The following is a 6733-nucleotide window of genomic DNA, read 5'->3' on the forward strand; positions in this document are numbered from 1 at the left end:
TGTTCAATACCCTGCTTATCCAACTATACCACCAATTGACAGGTCCACTTCCTTTGTGTGTCTAAATTATATCTTAAAAGTAGGACTAAAACTAGTGCATTTATATACACATCATGTTTTTGGCGCCGTTGTCGGGGAACTGTTCAAATTTTAATTCTAATTGCTAGTGTTATCGATCCTTTGTATGAGATTTATCTTGCACAAAGTTACTGCGTTAGTAATCTAGTTAATAGGTTTAATTATTAAGTTTTTCTGTTTTTAGGATTTTGTTATATTTTTTTCTGTTTACCGTCGAACTCGTCAAGTCTACTTGTAGGTACTCGGTGAGTCCAAGGCAGATTTCTAATTTCGTTTTGATTTAATTTTTGTTCTTTTTACGCGTGTTTCTTGTTTTGATTGCAGGAATTACATGACCCGAGGTTCAAATACACATATGGTTCCTCCATACGAAGATCCGGAATCCGCTCTTTGAAAGAACAAAGACAAAGCTGTTGAAGATGCTAACCCGTCAAGGAAATCACCTTTCAATGACCTTAGATCAGTCTTTAGGAAGAAGAAAAGCAAGAAAACGGGAAAGTCTAGCAGTCAAAAGAGCGAGGAAATCACATTTGAAAACTTTGAAGAAAATCCAATTCCAAAAGTAACCAACTACGACTCTGAATCCGAAGAAGAAAGCGACTTTGAAGGCGAACACGCTAACACAATGGCTAACATCGATGAAGTTCTTATGGGTGAATGGATGAAAACGATGTGTGACGATACCAGCCCAGGACTCGTGCAACCCACGATTCCTGAAACTGCCAACTTTGAACTTAAAGGCCACATACTTGCCCAACTTAAGGAAATCCCATTCTTCGGAAAGGATCACGAAGACGCATACAAGCATCCAGACGAGGTCAATGACATAGTCGGCTACTTCAATGTTCCTAATGTGACCCGAGATACTGTTTTGCTTCCTATGTTACCGGTCATGTTTAATGGAGCCGCGAAAGATTGGTTGAAATCACTCCCTCCAGGATCCATCACTACTTGGGCTAAAATGCATGAAGAATTTATTGATCAATTCTGAACTCCCTCAAAAATAGAAAAATTGAAGAAAGCCATAGCCAATTTTGAGCAACAAGCTAGAGAGTCACTTTCTGAAGCATGGGAGAGATATAAAAGCTTAGTAAGGAACTACCCACACCATGATCTAAACACTCAACAAGAAGTCTCCATTTTTTATGATGGAGTAAATGTAATCACTACGTAGCTCCTTGATTCACAAGGACCACTCACAAAGAAGCCACCACCGGTGATAAAAGGGCTAATTGAAGAATTCTCTAAACACTCTAGAGAATATCATAAGCCAAGAAATGACTCAACTAGAGGAATGGTGAATGCTATTTCGGATGACATGGTGGCAATGATGGCAAAATTGGAAAGCATGGATAGAAGAATGACTAAGATGGACCAATCCATCCATGCCATAAAAGTGGGATGTAAAACTGTAGAGGGCCCCACCTTACAAAAGACTGTGACCTTGACGATAATGGGAACCGGAAAGTACAAGTGTGTTACTCAAGCGGTGATAAATATGATGATGATTGGTGCAAACCCAAGAAAGAATGGCTACCTTATGATGAGTACAAGAAAGCTAATGAGGAAAAGTATAAACTAAAAGGAAGAGGTTTTTATCAAAAAGAGGAACTGGTGCAAGAAAAGAATTCAGACTTTGAAGATATGCTTACAATATTTGCAGCTGCATCCGAGAAAATGCACAACGATACCCATGCGACAATTAAGGAGCAACCAAACTTAATGAAAGAGCACCAAATCATGATGAAAGACCATGCAACCTTACTTAAGAATCAGCAAGCTTTCATTCTCAATATTGAAAAACAGTTGGGCCAACTTGCATTACAAATAAATGAGAGACGACCGGCTGGAGTTCCTAGTAATACCGAAAACAATTCGAAAGGTGCACATATAAACATCGTGACAACTACGAGTGGGAAGATTATAACTCCTCTAGCCCCTATTCATAATGAAGATCCTAAGTTGGTGCAAGAGGAAGAACCAAAAACTGAAGAATCGCAATTTCCCGATCCGACTCGTCGAGTCTCAGATATGGACTCGACGAGTCCCCCACCTGAACAGAAAATAAGCCTCATATTAAACTGTATCAGCTTCCATTGCGATTTCCAACTCTAGCCAAACAAAAAAAGCATGATGTTTATTACCAAAAGTTCCTAGAACACATAAAGGCCCTTCAAATTAATATGTCATTCATCGAGGCGGTTGCAAAAATGCCTAAATATGCCAAATTCCTGAAGGAGCTTCTTATGAATAGAAAGAAGAGGGAAGAGATGAAGAAAGTGGTCTTAAATGAAAAATGTTCAGCTGCCATGTTGAACAAATTACCTAAGAAGAAGGGTGATCCAGGAAGTTTGACATTACCTTGTCCATACGAAAATTTAGTAACTATACATGCATTGCCTGATTCGGGGGAAAGTGTTAATCTCATGATATATTCATTCTTCAAGAAATCAAATCTTCCGGAGCCAAGGCCAATTCGAATAGCAATTCACTTGGCAAATAAAACGGTCACATTTCCAAGGGGAATATGCGAAGATCTATTGGTGAAAGTTGATAAGTTTGTGTTCCCTGTGGACTTCATAGTACTAGACGTGGAAGCGAATCCTCAAGTCCCGGTCATACTTGGAAGACCTTTCCTCAACACTACAAGTGCTATAGTAGACATGTAAGATTCTAAACTTACCCTCCGGGTGGGAGAAGATTCAGTTACATTTGGAGTTGATCAAGCAATAAAGCATGCAAGGTATAGTGATGACACGACATTCTCGATTGATATGTTGGAAGAATTAATGGAAGAATGGAAAAAAGATAAGCCAAACAAGTCCACCGTTACCTTTGAGGATGAATTTGATGTTCAAAGAGACTTGATGGAGATAGAGAGATTGCTCGAGGAAGCTGAATATAATGAATTAATCAGAAGTGCTGAAAGCCTGACTCGTCGAGTAGCATCCACCGACTCGACAAGTCCATTCGAAAAAACTCGACCAGTCACGAATTTTGCCTGGGACTCGACGAGTCCAGACTCGACGTGTTCAGCATACAGAACATGAAATCTGAACTAAAAATTCTACCCGATCATCTGGAGTATGCATTTATTGAAGATGGACAACAAAAACCAGTAATTATAGCTTCTGATCTAGCTAAACATGAAAAAGAAAGCCTTGTGGGAGCACTAAAGAAAAGACAAGGTGCCATAGCATGGAAGATAACCGATATCAAAGGGATAAGTCCAGCCTATTGTTCATAAGATTAACCTAGAAGACAGAGCTAAACCTGTAGTTCAACGCCAAGAAGACTTAACCCACATATACAAGAAGTGGTGAAAATGAGGTGGTTAAACTATTAGATGCAGGTATCATTTACTCAATCTCTGATAGCCCATAGGTAAGTCCAGTGCAAGTGGTATCGAAGAAAGGAGGAATGACGGTAGTTACCAATGACGATAACGAGTTAATTCCTACAAGAACAGTAATCGGCCGGCGCGTTTGCATTGACTACAGGAAGCTTAATGATGCTACACGAAAGGATCACTTCCCATTGCCATTTATTGATCAAATGCTAAAAAGGCTTTTCGGTCATCTATACTGTTGTTTTCTCGATGGTTTCTCGGGGTATTTTCAAATTCCAATCGACCCATAAGATCAAGAGAAGATCACTTTTACATGCCCAAGTGGGACTTTTTCATACAAATGCATGCCTTTTGGGTTATGCAATACACCTGCTACATTCCAAATGTGCATAATGGCTATCTTCCATGATATGATCAAAAAAATTATGGAGGTTTTCATGGATGACTTCTCGGTTTTCGGATCCTCTTTGAACATTGCTTATTCAACTTAGATATAATGTTAGCAGCAAGATACGAGAAGACAAACCTAGTACTAAATTGGGAAAAGTGTAACTTCATGGTAAAGGAAGGGATTGTTTTAAGACACAAGGTTTCAAGGTTTGGGATCGAGGTAGATAGAGCAAACGTTGACACAATAGCTAAGTTACCACCTCCAATAAATGTAAAAGGGGTAAGGATCTTTCTTGGCCATGTGGGATTTTATCATCGCTTCGTTAAAGACTTTTCAAAGATCACTAGGCCTTTGTCTCAAGTTCTTTTGAAGGAAACTCCGTTCGATTTCTCTAAAGAATGTCATGAAGCATTTCAGTTATTAAAAGAAAGGTTGACCACTACTCCTATAATGATAGCCCCAAATTGGAATCTTCCTTTCGAGCTAATGTGTGATGCTAGTGATTACACGATAGGAGCCATTTTGGGACAAAGAATTGATAAACATTTTCAGCCTATATATTATGCAAGTAAAACTTTGAACTCGACTCAAGAAAACTATACTACTACCGAGAAAGAGTTGCTAGCAGTGATATATCCTATTGATAAATTCCGACCCTATTTAGTCTTGTCCAAGACAATTGTTTTCACTGACCACTCTACCCTAAAGTATCCATTTGCTAAACAATATGCAAAACCAAGATTGATACGTTGGGTCTTACTTCTACAAGAATTTGATATTAAAATACGAGATAAAAAAGATAATGGAAAACGTGGTTGTCGATCAATTATCAAGATTAGAGAACCCGCATTTGGAAGAATTAGAGTAAAACAAGATTGGCAATGATTTTCCCAAAAATATCTTTTGGTGATAGCAAGAGAGGTACCATGGTTTGTGGATATAGATAATAACTTAGCAACTGAATACATTCCAAAATACTTAACTCGAAAACAAAAGAAGAAATTCTTTTCAACAATCAAGTATTACTTTTGGGACGAGTACCTTTTTCGAAGCTGTGTGGACGTGATGATATGAAGATGTGTGTTCGGGAAAGAGAGTCGGGAAATCTTGGAGCATTGCCATAGCGGGCCCACTGGAGGACATCATGGAGCACAATATAAGGAGAAAATGATTTTGATATTGGTTTTTATTGGCCTACAATTTTTAAAGATGCTTCTCAATATGTCAAAGAATGTGATTCGTGCAAAAGAGCGGGGAACATAACATCACGAAACGAGATGCCCCAAAATAATATTCAAGTTTGCGAGATATTTGATATTTGGGGGATTGACTTTATGGGACACTTCCCAATGTCAAAAGGGAGTAAATATATCCTTGTGGCAGCCGACTACGTATGTAAATGGGCGGAAGCACAAGCATTACCTACTAATGATACTCGAGTGGTGGTGCATTTTCTTAAGAAGTTATTTTCAAGGTTTGGAGTTCCTAAAGCTCTTATTAGTGACTGGGGCACTCACTTTGCAGATGATCAATTAGCTAAGGTGTTAAAAAAATATGTTGTACACCATAGATTTTTGACATCTTATCATCCACAAACAAGTGGACAAACTGAAGTGACAAATCGGGCATTAAAAAGAATTTTGGAGAGATCAGTTGGAGGAAATAAAAGGAATGGTCGGATAAGCTTGATGATGAACTTTGGGCTTTTTGAACAGCTTTTAAAACACCTATTGGTACTACACCATATAGGTTAGTTTATGGAAAAATTTGTCACTTGTCGGTTGAAATAGAGCATAAAGCATTTTGGGCTTTAAAGATGTGTAATTTTGAGTTAGCTGAACTTCGTACCAACCGGTTAATCAAAGTGAATGCTTTTGAAGAACTTAGAAATAAAGCATACTCAAATTCATTAATATACAAAGAGAAGACTAAGAAATGGCATGACATGAGACTAAAGGGTAATAAGGATTTTCATGAAGGACAAAAGGTGCTACTCTTCAATTCAAGGTTAAAGCTTTCCCCGGGCAAGCTAAAAACAAGGTGGGATGGGCCTTTTATGGTTAAACAAGTTTTCCCACATGGAGCTATTGAGCTTATATCAAAACATGGAACCCCTTTCAAGGTTAATGGGCATCGGGTGAAGAAATATGAAGAAGGAATGCCAAAAGACGAAGGACTTGAAGAAGGGATAGATTTGGAAGAAAACACTAAAACGTAGAGCGGGAAGGAGTCCATCTAACGACTCCTCAAAAAGAAGCGCTTCCAGGAGGCAACCCGATCCAAGAGTTTGCTTTCTTTTTTACCTTTCTTTTTCATTTTATTTTTTGTTTTTTAGGATTTGTATTTTTCAATCTTCTTCTTTGATTAAAATGATTTCTTGAGGGCAAGCAAGGCTCAAGTATGGGGTATGATGGCATAAAACTAAAGAACTCAAAAAATTTCAAACAGATTGAAAAACTCGTTGAGTCCATTTATCTACTTGCTGAGTACATTTGAAAAATCATGATATTTTGAAGATTCGTGTATCTACTCGGCGAGTAGTTACCCCTACTCGGCGAGTCGACTGTTTCACCAGAAAAATATAATATTTTTACAATCTATAAAATCAGTGTTTTAACCCAAATAGTAAAAACAAACGTTCACTCATCAGCCATCACAGCCACTCGACGAGCAGTTTCCTCTCAAGCTTTCATCTCAATTTTCTTGTGATTTCTTTCAATTCCAACCAAAAGATAACATTTTATACTTATAAACTTGCTAAAGTTCTAATCTTTGGTAGCATTATGACCTTAATTTGTGCAAAATTCCGATTTTGACTAGACTTGGACTTTAGGGTCTCTATTTCGTGTCAAATTAGGGTGTTTTTATTAAAATTTATTGTGAATTAATGCTTGATAGGCATCCCTGAACAAACC

At 38.0% G+C, this 6733-nt stretch overlaps 1 non-coding gene across 1 annotated transcript; it reads right to left on the bottom strand.

The window, feature by feature from the left end:
- Positions 1-1087: 1087 nt before the first annotated feature.
- Positions 1088-1194, bottom strand: LOC145037986 (small nucleolar RNA R71). The gene has a single exon (XR_013679092.1). It is a non-coding gene; the product is annotated as a small nucleolar RNA R71 (small nucleolar RNA).
- Positions 1195-6733: the final 5539 nt, after the last annotated feature.

Source organism: Lactuca saligna, chromosome 3 (genome assembly GCF_052625555.1).
Source record: "Lactuca saligna cultivar CGN05327 chromosome 3, ASM5262555v1, whole genome shotgun sequence".
NCBI lineage: Eukaryota > Viridiplantae > Streptophyta > Magnoliopsida > Asterales > Asteraceae > Lactuca > Lactuca saligna.